The sequence below is a fragment of the Nelumbo lutea genome, chromosome 4, assembly GCF_056320005.1.
Source record: "Nelumbo lutea isolate HS-2025 chromosome 4, American lotus-T2T, whole genome shotgun sequence".
Taxonomy (NCBI): Eukaryota; Viridiplantae; Streptophyta; class Magnoliopsida; order Proteales; family Nelumbonaceae; genus Nelumbo; species Nelumbo lutea.
In genome coordinates, this window is record NC_142687.1 from 70,693,649 (window position 1) to 70,710,881 (window position 17,233).

General features: G+C 41.5%; 1 non-coding gene across 1 annotated transcript; it reads right to left on the reverse strand.

The window, feature by feature from the left end:
- Positions 1–510: 510 nt before the first annotated feature.
- LOC148861023 (small nucleolar RNA R71) lies at positions 511–617 on the reverse strand. The gene has a single exon (XR_016095353.1). It is a non-coding gene; the product is annotated as a small nucleolar RNA R71 (small nucleolar RNA).
- Positions 618–17,233: the final 16,616 nt, after the last annotated feature.

A 17,233-nucleotide genomic window follows, 5' to 3' on the forward strand; every position in this document is an offset into this window, starting at 1 on the left:
CAACGAGGTGAACTCGAGTACAATCCCGAAATTGAGAGGACCACCCATCGTTTAAGAAAGGAGGCGAAGCAAAGGAATGATCGTTCACCAAAGAAGGTGAATTCAGATTGTGATCTTCCCATCTTCGAAGAAGTAGAAAGAATGGCTGACAGAGAGAGGACATTAAGGGAGTTGGCTGCACCAATTATGAACCAACAACCTTTATGCATCACGTACCCCACTCTTGAGGTAGCCTTTGAACTCAAATCTGGTTTGATTCAATTATTACCTCCGTTTCATGGTTTCCCAGGTGAGGACCCTCACAAACATCTAAAGGAATTTCATGTCGTCTGTTCAAGCATGAAACCCCACGGAATGAACGAGGACCAGGTAAAACTCATAGCCTTTCCATTTACTTTAAGAGATAAAGCAAAGGATTGGTTGTATATTCTCCCTCCCGGTTCAGTACGCACATGGGATGAAATGAATAGGATATTTTTAGATAAATATTTTCCTACATCCCGGGCTGCAAATATAAGAAAAGAAATATGTGGAGTTTGGCAGTTTGGTGGTGAGACATTATATGAATATTGGGAAAGGTTTAAGCAACTTGTTGCTAGTTGTCCCCACCACCAAATTCCTGAACAATTGTTAATCCAATACTTCTATGAAGGGCTTCAGTCCATGGATAGAAGTATGGTCGATGCAGCCAGTGGAGGAGCTCTAATGAACAAGACACCCGAAGCGGCTAGGGAATTTCTCCAACATGGCCAAAAATTCACAGCAATTCGGTACAAGGACAGAAGGTACCATTCGAAGGGTTAACGAGGTAAGCCATGCAAATTTAGAAAACCAGATTTCTGATTTAACTGCCTTGGTTAAGCAGCTCGCAGCAGGACAGTTACAAACTGCCAGGGTGTGTGGTATCTGTTCGATCCCTGGACATCCTACGGACATGTGTCCATCATTACAAGATGGCCCGATGCAGCAAGTCAATGCCATGGGAGGATTCCCGGGCCAGCCCCAACAAAAGTATGATCCTTACTCCAACCATTACAATCCGAGGTGGAGAGATCATCCAAACTTAAGCTACGGGACCCAAGGAGGACAGCAGAAATATCAGCCCCAATTTCTCAGTCGACAGCCCCAGTTTTCAACACCCATCATAGCGCAAAGCCAACCCCCGAATTCAGGTATGTCTTTGGATGAAATAGTTAAGGCTCTAGCTACTAATACTCAGCAATTTCAGCAGGAAACAAGAGCTAGCATTCAGAAATTTGGGGAACCAAATTAGCCAACTTGCCACTTCCATCAGCAAGTTGGAGGCGCAAAACTCTGGGAAACTACCCTCACAAACGGTATTTAATCCGAAAGAGAATGCAAGTGCGGTGGTGTTGAGAAGCGGAAGAGAGTTGCAGTCCCAACCAAGTTCACCATCGAAGGCAGCCAAGGAAGAGGAAGGACAAGGGTCAAACGATAGCCCCATTGAGGTAAAATCAGACCCCCCTCTCCCTAAGGTTACTAATGTTGTACCACCTTTTCCTAGCAGGTTGGCAAATTCAAAGAAAGAGGAATATGAACAAGAAGTGTTAGAAACCTTCAGGAAGGTGGAGATCAACATTCCCTTGCTAGATGCAATAAAACAAATCCCTAAATATGCAAAATTTTTGAAAGAGTTATGCACTAACAAGAGGAGGCTGCGAATTGATGAAAAGGTAAGAGTAGGAGAGAACGTTTCAGCCGTGATCAAGAGGACCCTGCCAGAAAAGCGTGTTGATCCAGGTATGTTTACCCTACCCTGTGTGATTGGCAATAAATGAATCGAGCGTGCCATGCTGGACTTAGGTGCATCTATTAATGTCATGCCATACTCGATTTACTGTGCATTGAGACTAGGTCCTTTAAAAGAGACTAGAGTTGTTATTCAATTGGTTGATCGTTCTAATGCATACCCAGAAGGGGTCAGCCCCTCGATTTGCATGCATAGGATCCTAACCGACATAAAAGGGGTCAGCCCCTCGATTTGCATGCATAGGATCCTTTTGGAAGATGATGCTAAACCAGTTAGAGAACCACAAAGAAAACTCAACCCGGTGATGAAAGAGGTAGTAATGAAAGAGGTGCTTAAACCGTTAGATGAAGGGATAATTTATCCAATTTCAGATAGCAAATGGTAAGTCCTATTCATGTTGTGCCTAAGAAAATTGGGATGACTTTAGTAAAAAGTAAAAATAATGAACTAATTCCCATGAGGGTACAAGGTGGCTGGCGAATGGTAATAGATTTTCAAAAACTCAACTTGGCCACTCGAAAGGACCATTTTCCCCTACCCTTCATTGATCAGATGCTAGAGAGACTGGCAGGTAAGGCTTCCTTCTGTTTTCTGGATGGATTCTCCGGGTATTATCAGATTGTTATTGCGCAGGAGGACCAAGAGAAAACGACATTCACTTGTCCATTCGGCACCTTCGCCTACAGATGAATGCCCTTTGGTTTGTGTAACGCTCCGGGCACTTTTCAAAGATGCATGATGAGCATATTTTCTGATTTTATTGAAAAATGCATTGAAGTGTTCATGGATGATTTTACTGTTTATGGTGATTCGTTTGATGATTGTTTGAATAGTTTAAGTAAACTTCTGAATAGGTGTGTGGAAACAAATCTTGTCTTAAACTATGAAAAATGTCATTTTATGGTGAAGGAGGGTATTGTGTTGGGACATGTAGTTTCAGCCAGAGGAATAGAAGTCGACAAGGAAAAAATTGATTTGATTGTGAGTTTACCTTACCCTACAAATGTTAGGGAGGTTCATTATTTTCTTGGACATGCAAGCTTTTATCACAGGTTCATCAAAGATTTTTCAAAAATTGCTCTGCCATTGTCCAGTTTGCTGCAAAAAGATGCGCCTTTCGATTTTGATGATGAGTGCAAGGAAGCTTTTAACAAGCTTAAAAATTTATTAACCATTGCACCCATCATTCAACCACCCGATTGGAACTTGCCCTTTGAGATCATGACAGATGCAAGTAATTATGCAGTAGGGGATGTTCTAGGGCAGCGAATAAATGGGAAGAGCCATGTCATTCACTACGCTTCCAAAATGTTGAATGTTGCACAGAGCAATTACACAACCACTGAAAAAGAGTTATTAGCTATTGTGTTTGCTTTAGACAAATTTAGGTCATATTTGCTTGGCTCTAAAGTGATTGTTTTTTCTGACCATGCAGCTTTGAGATACCTACTAGCAAAGAAGGAGTCAAAACCGAGGCTGATAAGGTGGATACTCTTGCTCCAAGAGTTTGATCTAGAAATCAAGGATCGAAGGGGAGCTGAAAATTCGGTGGCTGATCACCTAAGTAGGTTGGTGAAAGACGAGGACTCCTCTCCCATTTGTGAGTTGTTTCCTGATGAACAGTTGTTTCACATGAGAGGTATGACTCCATGGTATGCTGACATTGTGAATTACTTGGTCACGGGAATTTTGCCTAATAACCTTAGCAGATCCATAAAGAATAAAGTCAAGTATGAGGCAAAATATTATGTATGGGATGAACCCTACCTATGGAAATTTTGTTCTGACCAAATGATTAGGAGATGTGTCCCTGAGGAGGAGCAGATGTCAATTCTAAAGTTTTGTCATAATTATGCTTGTGGGGGCCATTTTGGGCCAAAGAGGACTGCTCGAAAGGTCTTGGATAGTGGGTTGTATTGGGCCACCCTATTTAGAGATGCCTACTTGTTTTGTAAAAACTGTGAAAGATGTCAACAAACAGGTACACTATCTCATAGGAATGAGATGCCCCAAACCCCCATTCTTATATGTGAAATATTTGATGTTTGGGGCATTGATTTCATGGGACCCTTTCCCCGATCTTGTGGTTTTTCTTACATACTTTTGGCAGTCGATTATGTCTCAAAATGGGTGGAAGCCAAAGCCACCAAAACTGATGATTCTAAATGTGTTGTAGGGTTTATAAAGTCTAACATTTTCAGTAGGTTTGGCATTCCTTGAGCCATCATAAGCGATCAAGGGACCCATTTTTGCAATAGAACAGTTGAAGCCTTGTTGAGAAGATATGGGGTGCATCACCGAATTGCCACTGCTTATCATCCCCAGACTAACGGGCAAGCTGAAATTTCCAATAGAGAGGTAAAGTCCATCTTGGAAAAGACCGTGAATCCAGGAAGGAAGGATTGGAACCTACGTCTAGATGATGCTCTCTGGGCATATCGAACAGCTTACAAGACCCCAATAGGTATGTCCCCTTACAGGTTAATTTTTGGCAAATCTTGCCACTTGCCGGTGGAAATTGAACATAGGGCCTATTGGGCAATCAAGCAATGCAACATGAATATGGAAGAAGCATGGAAGGAAAGGAAGCTCCAGTTGCAAGAGCTGGAAGAGTTGAGGTTAGAAGCATACGAGAATTCAAGAATCTACAAAGAAAAGACCAAATCGTTCCATGACAATGCACTCTTACAAAAACAATTTAAAATTGGACAAAAAGTCTTATTGTATAATTCTCGACTTCAACTCATGCCAGGTAAGCTGCGTTCCAGGTGGATGGGACCGTTTACTGTGACTAATGTTTTTCCCTATGGTGTAGTAGAGATAAAAAGTCTTGACACAGGTAAGATCTTCAAGGTGAATGGACATCGATTGAAGATGTTCCATGAGGATGCAAATGTCCCCTCTACGGTAGACATCTCGTTGGACATTCCATGGTATTTATTGGATTAAGGAGAAAAAAAAAGAGGACGTTGAGCATAACGACATTAAACAATTGCGCTTGTGGGAGGCAACCCATTGTGTTTAGTTAATTTTGTTATTTTGTTTGGTTTTGATTTTTGTGTTTAGTAGGAACCCAACAAGACAAACAGGGAAGTACCCCCAAATCCTTCTACTTTATGCATAATCACATACATTGGGGACAATGTATAACTTAAGTGTGGGGGGATTAGGAAAATCTGATGGAAATTTGGGATACATTACCTTCTTGAAATTTCTGCTCCCTGGGAACTTATCCTTGAACGATTTCAACTTATTAGGAATCATGTGCTTAGGCTGAATAGATAAGATAGGATGCAAGTATAACTAACTGAATCTTTCTTGGCTGCATATGGTACCTCATGATTTTAATCGATCAATAGGAAAGATGCATAAGGGTTTGATTGATTTTCACATAATTATCTGTCAAACATGGGTTGATTATTCTAGAACTTGCTGTGTTAGGCATATAGAGACCACGATCAATGAATTCATGGATCAGGCGGTGAAACCCTGTGATTCTTGTGAAAAAAAAAAAAAAAAAGAGAAAGGGAGTTTGAAACTAAAATCGTGACTAATGTGAGATGGAGCATAAAATGCACTCACATCTAGAAACAAAAAAACAAGTGTGAGACGGAGCATAAAATGCACTCACATTTAGAAATGAAAGCAAGTGTGAGATGGAGCATAAAATGCACTCACATCTTGAAAAGAAGGCAAGGGTGAGATGGAGCATAAAATGCACTCACCCTATAACCCCAACCCCATTCTCACCTTCAGATCCTAGGAATTCACACTAAGTGGTGAATATGTGATACATAGCAAGCTTATGGCAATAAGCACACCTTGTTTTGATTCAAAGGAAAGTAATTGCATCTGGCTGAATTGGTTTGTTAAAAGCAATGAGCACCCGTGCAGTCCATGGAGTTTCAGCCCTGGAAGGCTTGTCTCCTTGACTATCGATTTAACTTGGGACCATGAGGAATGGTGATTTGCGATCACTCTTGGACAAGAAAAAGGGGAGAAAGAGATGAAAAGGGAAAGGTTACCAAGTCTGAACTAAAGCATGAAATGAACCAGGCCTCATGTAGAGAAAAAGAAAGATTGAAAATCAATAGTTAGTCTCTCTTGTGTTACTTGAGTTTTTGCCTTGCCCGAGGACGGGCAAAGTTTAAGTGTGGGGGGATTTGATGAGACCAAAACGAACCCTAATTTTATCCCCTAATATTCATTCTTTTACATTTATTTAGCACTTAAATGGACTCATTACTCTTGTATTTCGATTTAGGGCAATAAAGAAGGCAATTGGAAGAAAACAGGACAAATCGGGTGATTTTGCACAGTTTCGGCGACAATCAGTAATCTGGGCCTAACTCTCAATTCCGGACACCGAATTGGACAATTCAAGAAGCTTTAGAAAGATGAAAGGAAGGCCCACAATGGCCCGCATCGAGTATGAAAACGAGCCCAATGTTGGAGCAAGTCCGCAGCCAGGCTCATTTCACAACTTAAGCCCAACACGCAGAAGTACCTTGAAGCAGCCCAACTCGAATTCAAGAGTTAAGAGTCCGAATTTCGAATGTAATCTCCAAGGAGAGAGTTTTATCAGATCTAAAGTCTTGAATGTAATCCTAGAGAGATAAAAAGATTGAGATTAGAGCATTAGATAAGAGATAGGATAGGATTAGTTCAAGATAAGATCAAAACTCCCTAAGGACAAGATGATCTCCTAGAAGGAGTTGGAAAACAGCCCTCTCCTTTGGCTATATAAAGAGGGGGGTGAACCAGCTCTAGCAATCACTCATTCCAAGATCCAAGAGATCATCAAGAAGATCAAGAAGCAAGAAGGCAGTTCGGCTATGGAGAAGAAGAGCATGGAGATTGCGCAGATCATGAGTAGCTAAGCTTCTTTTTCTGGTTCAAGGGGGGAGGTTCGATTGTGTCATTGTGAGGTTCTGTAGTTACTTTATTTTCTTTCTTTTTAATTCAAGTATTCATTGGTTCTTGTGCACATTTTTATTGGATGTTAATGTTAATTAGTCTGACAAGCTGAATTAATGTTGATTTTCCTACTGCTATCCATGATTTCGGTGATCCGTAATTGTCAGAATAATGGTACAAGTAGCAATTAGGTTGTTATCTGTTTTGGGTCAATTGTTCGTGACAGCCTTTGACCAATGTTTTAACATGGTTCAACCTAAAAGAATTGATGGAACAAAATTCAGTAATTGCAGCTATCTCAATTATTGTTATTTTGGTTTAACTATTTTCACAAATCTTAATGCTATCACTATTTAACATGGAACGCTATCGTACCCAGTTGAGTGGTGATAAGTGTTGATCGAATGCTGGGTTTGGTCAACTGAATTAGGAAAATACAAGGTTTATTATGGCTATCCTAATAAATCTAAGGTTAAATGCTTGAATTGCAAGAATGCTAAATTGTACCTAGGATCGATGGCCAATCGATTCAACCCGAACCCTTGAACCAGAATTCGGTAAGACTGATTTTCTCTTGTTTGTTTAGTTTGTTATTCTTTTAATTTTAGTTATTTAATATTCCCACACAATTACTTTATCCATTCGGCTAAGAGATTACTGATTTGCTCCCTATGGGATTCGACCTAGAACCACTTTTATTGCAAATATTTTATTGTGGGACTAGTACTAATTTTGAGGGCTTCGACAAACCCATCAAAATTTTGGCGCCGTTGCCGGGGAGCAACTTTAATTTCTTAGCTATTACCTTCCTCTTGTTAACCTCTTTTGTTTTATGACTCGTGCTTCTCAATGAGGTGAACTCGAACTGCCTCTATATTGGGTTGTCCAAGGTCATGAACTTGTTGGCCCTTGGACATTTGAGTGGTCATGAACTATTTCAAGACCTTTTGTCGAGTAGAATGATTATGCTCTTCATACATCGTCCTCAGGCTGTCCAATATGTCCTTGGCAAGTTCGATCTGATCGAACTGCCTCTGTATTGGGTTGTCCAAGGAGGAAATGATGTAACACCGGGCTAGGGGTTCTTTTCCTCCCATTCTTGATAGTCTCTCCTTCAGGCCTCAGAAGCCCTATCTCCCGGACGCTCCGGGGCAGGATTCCTTGCCACTTTGTCCATCTTTTCAGAAGCTAGGACCAGCATAAGGTTCCTGTACCAGTCGACATAGTTTGAGCCTTTAAGCTTGTTGTCGTCAAGAAGCTTTGCAAATGATCCATTTGCCATTTTCTGATAAAAGAACAAACATCCGTCCACAACCTAATTTGATTCATGTTCATTTCATGGATATGGCTTTTAATCTACGATCCATTTCCATTTATTCATCTATGAGATTTCCCTCCTTTCTCAGTGACAGAGACTATGGGTTGTCTCTGGAAATGTGGTAAATCACATAGGGTGCATGCAGCCAATTGTTTCAGCTGCATAACCCCGCCACCTTTTTGTGAAGGATCATATCCACTCATCATATGAGTTTTCCCTTTGGCCCCTGTCAGACAAGGTTCAGAGCCATTTTCAGGTAAACCTTTCTGTCCAGTGAGTGGTTACCCATCATATTCGTGAATGCCAAGATACCATGAGAGATTTTCCATTTTCTGGTGAAGCCCCTCCCACATCGGTCTATGATGCCCCTATCATCTTATGAAACACTCAAACAAGCCCAACTGCAAATGGATAGCCCATTTTCTGGTGCGTTTCCTCATTATTGAAGGACCCATCCTCATGCTAATGATGGAAGGCCTTTAGAGAGTTCATCATATGAATCTCCCTATCACTTGCACTCATATTAACTGGAGGGAACAAATAATTACGCCCTAGTTTGATTTAGGTCAAACCAAAGTGGCTCCCACTGACTTTCATAAAGTCAGATTTTGGTGGGTCTTTAATCGGCTAGGGTTCCGCACGTAACTTCTTGATGAGGTGTGGGGCCCACCATTGGGGGAGGTCATCCAATGACCAAAAATGGACACCATGGCAATGATGTGCATTCAGCCATGGTGTGTGCAAGAGCCACTGCTGAATGAGCATGGGCCAAGTACTTTTGGCCCATGTATGCAGCACATCACACATCCATACATCTCATGCAGGGATAAATTGATTCAATCAATTAATTATCTGTAAGGCCCATTGGAAGCCCGTTAAAATTCCATAATATTAACCATTAATATTATCTAAGTATATGGGCTGAATTAGGGTTACCCAGTTCGACCCATATAGCTTTATCCTTTAAATTGGGCCTTTTGTAGTTTTAATTATTTAAAACTGGGCCTTTACAGGTTGGGCCGAATTAACCATTTAACTAAATATCAATCCTCAGGCCCATTAGTGGGAAAATTAGGGCTGACTTTCAGCATTGATTAAACCCTAGATTTGGTCCAAACAGTTTGAACCAATCTTGGTTCGAATGGGTCTAGGGTTTGATTTTTAATTAAATCCTTAATTCAAGAAAATAATCTGAAATTAAATAACTGATAAAAGAAAAACAAGAATTAGTTAATCCAGGCTGTTCGCACACTCCATCCTGCAAAACAGAGGTTAGATCACAGATTGCAATTTCTTAAACTACAAATCGCAGATAGCAAATCTTGAGTCTAAAAGTAGAAATCCTATTTCTATTAATTATTACATCAGATTGAATGCCTATACATTGAGTCTAAAAATAAAAAAAATATATTTACAGACCAAATGTAATAAATAAATTCAATAAACTGCAAATCTTGCAGTTCTCCCTACACAAACCAAGAGTTCGATCTCCTCTTGTACGAACAGCCAATAAATAAAGAAAATTATAAAGAACTATTCTAAATAATAATCAGATTTATTTATAATTAATTTTAGTTTATTTGCCCATCTATTTTGGGAACAAATTTCCCAAAACCCATATCTACGCAAATTGGGTAGAACGCCTTCTCTCTATTTGTGCAAGTTCAGAACTGAAACAGAATGGTTCAAGATTTGAACCATGGCTCTGATACCACTGAAGGGATACGAAATCCATCATATGGATGCCCAAAGATTGCGGAATAAAGGGGGCGAATTTCAAAAAAATTTCTTTCCCTTCAACTGGGAATCAAATTCCCTATTTAGAAAATCTTATTTTCAAGGATCATTCTTGAACCATGAACTGAACCAGATCTGAAGCAAAAGGAGTAGGGAGAGATAATTCCGGATACAGAGAAACAATATCTCTTAATGAAGGTGTTCACGCCCAAGTTAGGATCCAAAATCTGCTCCCACTGAAGATGGTGCAGTGCAAGGTGGAGCAGAATCAACAGTGTTCTTCCAAAAGAACTTCATCCTTCTCAAGAATCACCTAGATGACTTGTGAATAAAACTCCCACCAATCTTTTCTCCAAAAGGCTGGAATCAAGATCCAATCTTGATTTCTCCCAACCAATGGAGATAGAACTATTGTAGGCAGTGGCTGCAAGAAGGAGGCGGCTAAAGAGTATTTGCAGGGTGCAGAATTCTCTCTTCTGTGATCTCAGCTCTGAAGACAAGACTGTTGGTTGTCTGCTGTGTTGTGTCTAAAGGCTGCCACCCCTTCTTCCTTTTATAGACTTAAAGGGATCAGCTCCTAATCCCATTAGGAGTTGCTAACCCAAATCATATCTGGATTAGAAGTCCCTTTAAGATAAGGGATAACATTTATCTTATCTGCAGATTAGATCAGCCATCTCCTAATCTAATTAGGAAGTTTCCAGATCTAAATCTCATTTAGATCTTGGACTCTCTGAGTTGATAGGGTGTGGGCCCAATCCTATCAGTTGATCTTATCTCAGAATTCGCCCCTTAATGACTAATCAAATTAGCCCAACTCGAAATGGGCTTAAGGCCCATTTAGGGTTATGTATTCATTTAGCCGTCCAAAATGCTACCCAGTTGGGCTTCCTTGTATGGCATGGGACCCAAACATTGATCTACACATCAGCCACATGGGTTCAGCCAGCCTTTGTTACAAGGCTTGGCTGAATACACTGTTATGGACAGTGCACCCTCTGAAACCCATCAGATGGGCTCTATGGGCCCAACACTTACCCTAAGTGGTCCTTGGGCCAAACCACCTAGTAACACCTAGGGACTGTGGGTAGATGCAAGATTAGCCCATCAGGTATTATCCTCAATGGTCTTACACTGAACCTCTCAGCCCATACTGATCATACACTACCCGACAGGAGAGGACCTCTCCCTCAGCTGCAAGGAACAGTGTTGCACTCTCTCAAGTATGGATCCCAGGAATTAAAACCTATTTGCAAACATTTCAAAACCATATTATATATATATATACTTTTATATCTCATATAAAATATATTTTGCAAAACAAATCTCAAGATTGAAATCAGCTGCCGGCAGTCTTGGTTTCCATCAGTGAGAGTGCATCCTCGATCATTACCTTTGTCCGACAAAGGGGATGATCCTATCACTATGATCACCCACTCAGATGAATTCTCAGACTGTCCCAACATACCCAAGTTTTGACCCTCGCTAAGGATCTCACTGATTGGTACATCAAAGACAGCCCAATCCAACACCTAGTGCAGTATCATAATCGAGTCTAGGGGTCGGGTGTAACTTTCTAGTTTTTGCCCATCAATCTCCAAGGTCCAAGGCAATACTATAAATTTGGTCCAGTTCAAAGATTCAATTAATCCCACATTGTATGTGCCTAGGGTCTCACCCTGGTAGCTGAGACAAGCCACCCCAACCGACTTGGTGGCACCACAGTGTCATCCTTGTCATGATAGGTCTCCCCAGACTGACCCACTGGCTGTTAACATTATAAACTAACACAAGTCTCATTAAGTGTCCAGTTTAAGGGTATTACACAGAAACATACCAAGGGAACATGAATCAAATATGCACTTTTATTCATTTACAATAAACTCATAAAGTACATCATTTTGATTGAAACTATGGGCAAACAAAACTGTCTAGCAGAAATACACGTGTTGATTCAGTGTCCTAACACTCAGTGGACCACATACATCAGTATGTACTAGGTCAAGTGTGCCTATACATCTTTCAGGCTTACCATTAAATGGCCATTTCGTCATCTTGCCATGTAGGCAAGGCTCACAAGTGGGATGATCTTCTACAGTTAGAAAATCCAAATGACCATCCTTTACCAACCTTGTGATTCAGTCATCACCGATGTGAACAAGTCGGTAATGCCACAGACATGTGGGATTAATTGTATCATGGGCTCTCTTCTTGGGGATTTCAGCTGACGTAGTTTCAGTTATGTTTGTTTCTAGAGAAGGATGTAGAACATAGAGACTATTCTCTAGTTCCCCGTATGCGATGAATCTATTTCTTTTAATAGTAATCGTAATACTAAAGAAGACAGAGTAACCATCTGCACATAGTTTTGAGACACAAATCAAATTTCTAATTAAATTTTGTACATAAAGACAATCTTTTAGTACAATTGTTCCTTCTCTAAAAATTAACTCCATGGTTCTTATGGCCGCGCCTGCAATAGTTGTAGTAGTCCCCAAGTAGAGTATGACTTCTCTTTCACTCAGCCTTCTGCTTACCTTGTACCCTTGTAGTGAGTTACACGCATGAGTTGAAGCCCCGGAGTCAATACACCAGGATGTAGAAGCTACCAATAAATTGGTTTCTATAACACATGTTTCGAGATTACCTTTCTTGGATTCCAGGTAGGCATGACAGTTCCTTTTCTAGTGGTCGGTCTTCTTGCAGAAATGTCAGGCATCCGATGCTTTGTCTTTCTTCTGCTTCTTGGGTTCGACAACCTTCTTCTGGGGCTTTCTCTTTGCCTTCCTTTTCTTGCCTGATTTTTTAGTTTCAACAAGCATGGCAATGGGTTCATCTTTCTTAATCAGTTCTTCGCCCTCTGCAACATATTGTTGAGTTCCTGCAAGCTGACGTTCAGCTTGTTCATGTTGTAGTTCATGATGAATGGATTAAAGGATGGAGGCAGAGAGTTGAGAATAGCATCGATCTGTGTTACCAGATCTAGCCTGGGTCCAAGTGAAGGGATAGGAAATCCATCTCATGGATGCCCAAAGATTGGGGAATAAGGGAGCGAATTTCAAAAATTTTTCTCTCCCTTCAACTGGAAATCGAATTCCTTATTTAGAAAATCATATTTTCAAAGATCATTCTTGAACCATAAACTGAACCAGATCTGAACCAAAAGGAGTAGGGAGAGATAATACCTGATACAGAAAAATAATATCTCTCAATGGAGGTGTTCACGCCCAAGGTAGGATCCAAAATCTGATCCCACTGAAGATGGCACAATGCAGAGTGGAGCAGAATCAGCAATGTTCTTACAAAAGAACTTGATCCTTCTCAAGAATCACCTGGATGGATTGTGAATACAACTCCTACCAATCTTTTCTCCAAAAGATTGGAATCAAGATCCAATCTGGATTTCTCCCAAGAAATGGAGATCGAACTGCTATAGGCGGCGGCTGCAGGAAGGAGGCGGCCAGAGAGTATTTGCAGGGTGCAGAATTCTATCTTCTGTGATCTCAGCTCTAAAGACAAGACAGTTGCTGGTGATTGTGTTGGATGTGTCTAAAGGCTGCTGCCCCTACTTCCTTTTATAGACTTAAAGGGATCAGCTCCTAATCCTATTAGGAGTTGCTAACCCAAATCATATATGGATTAGAAGTCCCGTTAAGATAGGGGATAATCCTTATCTTATCTGTAGATTAGATCAGCCAGCTCCTAATATAATTAGGAAGTTTCCAAATTTAAATCTCATTTAGATCATGGAATCTCTAAGTGGATAGGGTGTGGGCCCAATCCTATCAGCTAATCGTATCTCAGAATTCTCCCCTTAAAGACTAATCAAATTAGCCCATTTCGAAATGGGCTTAAGGCCCATTTAAGGTTATATATTCATTTAGCCTTCCAAACTGCTGCCCAGTTGGGCTTCCTTGTATGGTGTGGCACCCAAACATTGATCTATACATCAGCCACATGGGTTCAGCCCAGCCTTTGTTACAAGGCCTAGCTGAATACCCTGTTATGGACAGTGCACCCCCTGAAACCCATCAGATGGGCTCTATGGGCCCAACACTTACCCTAAGTGGTCCGTGGGCCAAACCACCTTCTAACACCCAGGGACAGTGGGCAGATGCAAGATTAGCCCATTAGGCTACAAGGAACAGTGTTGCACTCTCTCAAGTATGGATATCGGGAATTAAAACTAATGCAAATCATTTGAAACCATAATTTATATACTTTTATATCTCATATAAAATATATTTTGCAAAACAAATCTCAACGATTGAAATCGGCTACCGGCAGTCTTGGTTTCCATCAGTGAGAGTGCATCCCCGATCATTACCTTTGTCCGACAAAGGGGCTGATCCTGTCACTATGATCACCCACTCAGATGAATTCTCAAACTGTCCCAACATACCCAGGTTTTGACCCCCGCTAAGGATCTCACTGATTGGTACATCAAAGATAGCCCAATCCGACACCTAGTGTAGTTTCATAATCGAGTCTAGGGGTCGGGTGTAAATTTCCAGTTTTGCCCATCAATCTCCAAGGTCCAGGGCGATACTGGAAATCTGGTCCAGTTCAAAGATTCAATTAATCCCACATTGTATGTGCCTAGGATCTCACCCCGGTAGCTGAGACAAGCCACCCTAACCGACTTGGTGGCACCACAGTGTCAGCCTTGTCAGGATAGGTCTCCACAAACCGACCCACTAGCTGTGAACATTCTAATCTACACGAGTCTCATTAAGTGTCCAGTTTAAGGGTATTACACAGAAACATACCAAGGTCCCACTGTCTAACAGCTCCCACTTGCACTTAGGTCCAATCAGGTACTAGCTGGAGTCCCATGCTTTCCACGTGTTTCTCAAACACTTTCTGTAATAGTGGCTTTGTCATTGGATCTGCTACATTTTCCGCTGACGCTACCTTCTGAATCAGGACGTCCCTTCTACCAACAATCTCCCTCGGTACATGGTACTTCCTCTCGATGTGCTTTGACTTCGAGTGGGCTCGTGGCTCCTTAGCCTGAGCAATAGCTCCATTGTTGTCACACAACAATGGGATGGGTGATGTGCTGGATGGAACTACTCCCAACTCGTGAACGAACTTCTTCATCCACACAACTTCTTTGGCAGCCTCACTTGCGGCAATGTACCCGGCCTCGGTCGTGGAGTCTGTAATGGACCCCTATTTGTTGCTTTTCTAGCAAACAGCACACGATCCTATCGTGAAAACATATCCAGATGTAGACTTTCTATCATCTGGATCCGACTGGAAATCGGCATCTCTATACCCTTGGATCTATAGTGAGCTACCATTGAATACTAGACAAAACTCTTTTGTCCTTCGAAGGTACTTAAGTATATTTTTCACAGCAGTCCAGTGCTCCTGCCCTGGGTTGGCCTGAAATCTGCTTACTACACTCACTGCCTGAGCAATGTCAGGGCGAGTGCACAGCATGGCATACATGATGCTCCCTACGGCAGAGGCATAGGGAACGTCTTTCATGCCATCAATCTCCTCAGAAGTCTTGAGAGACATCTTCTTGGAGAGAGTGACACCGTGCCTGAAAGGAACATTTCCTTTCTTGGAGTTTTCCATGCTTTATCTTTTGACTATTTTGTCAATGTAGGTAGATTGGGATAATCCTATTATCCGCTTCGATCTATCTCTATAGAGTCAAAGACCTAGTATATAGGAGGCATCTCCAAGATCTTTCATGGAGAATTGCTGTGAAAGCCACACTTTCACCACAATCTGCAATTCTACATCATTCCCAATGAGTAGAATGTCATCTACATACAGTACCAAGAAGGTAACCTTATCTCCACTGTACTTCCTATAAACACAGGGTTCATCCGAATTCTGCTCGAAGTCAAACAATTTGACAGCAGAGTAAAAACGGATGTTCCAACTTCTAGAACCTTGCTTAAGTCCATAAATAGATCTATTAAGTTAACATACCATGTTTTCCTGACCCGCAGCTATGAGGCCTTGCGGCTGCTGCATATAGATATCTTTAGTAAGATCTCCATTTAGGAATGCAGTTTTGACATCCATTTGCCAAATCTCGTAATCATGGTATGCTGCTACAGCTAATAAGATCCTAATGGATTTAACATGGCCATAGGCGAAAAGGTTTCCTCATAATCGATGCCCTCTTTCTGAGTGTACCCTTTCCCCACCAGACGAGCTTTGAATGTCTCAACCCTACCATCGGGACCCTTCTTCCTCTTGTAAATCCATTTGCAACCGATTGCTTTTACCCCAGAGGGCGGATCTACTAGAGTCCAGACTCCATTGGTCTCCATTGAGTCCATCTCTGCTCTCATAGCCTCCACCCACTTCTGGGAATCTATGTCCAACATAGCTTCTGCGTAAGTCACGGGATCCTCCTCACTAGTCAAGGTTTCCACCAGGTAAGTATCTTGGTCATAACCATAATGGACTGGTGGCCTGGATACCTGAGTGGATCTTCTAGGTTGGTCACTACCTAGAACTTGTGGGACATCTCCCACTGCTCCTGAGCTCTCCTCATCAAGAACAATTTCCTGACAATGGGTGTCCAGGATGTAATCAGTGTCCAAGAACTGGGCATTTAGACTGCAGAACACTTTCTGCTCACTTGGGTCATAGAAAAGGTAACCTACAGAGCCTTTTGGGTAGCCTACAAATAGGCAACAACTGGTCTTGGATTCCAACTTGTCTGCACTCATTCTTTTAACGTGTGTTGGACAACCCCAAATCTTCAAGTGTCTGACACTTGGTTGGAACCCGATTCAGAACGTAAATCGTAGTCTCTAAGCGTAACCCTAAGAGGATGTGGGTAACTCTGAGTGTATGAGAAGTGACTAGACCATATCCAATAAGGTCCTATTCCTCATCTCTGAAACACCGTTGAGTTGTGGTGTAGCAGGAGGAGCTAATTGTGATACTACTCCATTGTCCTTTAAGTAGTCCCTGAATTCGTCAGAGAGATACTCGCCACCTCGATCAAATCAAAGGCTTTAATTTCTCTTCCCAACTGTTTCTCGACCTTTTGTCTAAACTCTTTGAACTTTTCAAAGGATTCAGAGTTGTGTCTCATTAGGTACACGTAACCATATCGTGAGAAATCATCTATGAAGGTGATGAAATACACGTGTTGATTTCGTGTCCTAACACTCAGGGGACCACATACATCAGTATGTATTAGGTCAAGTGTGCCTATACATCTTTCAGGCTTACCGTTAAATGGTCGTTTCGTCATCTTGCCTTGTAGGCAAGGCTCACAGGTGGGAAGATCTTCTACAGTTAGAAAATCCAAAGGACCATCCTTTACCAACCTTGTTATTCGGTCAACACCGATGTGGCCATGTCGATAATGCCACAGACACATGGGATTAACTGTATCAGGGGCTCTCTTCTTGAGGATTGCAGCTGACGTAGTTTCTAGAGAAGGATGTAGAACATTGAGACCGTTCTCCAGTTCCCCGTATGCAATGAATCTATTATTTCTTAAT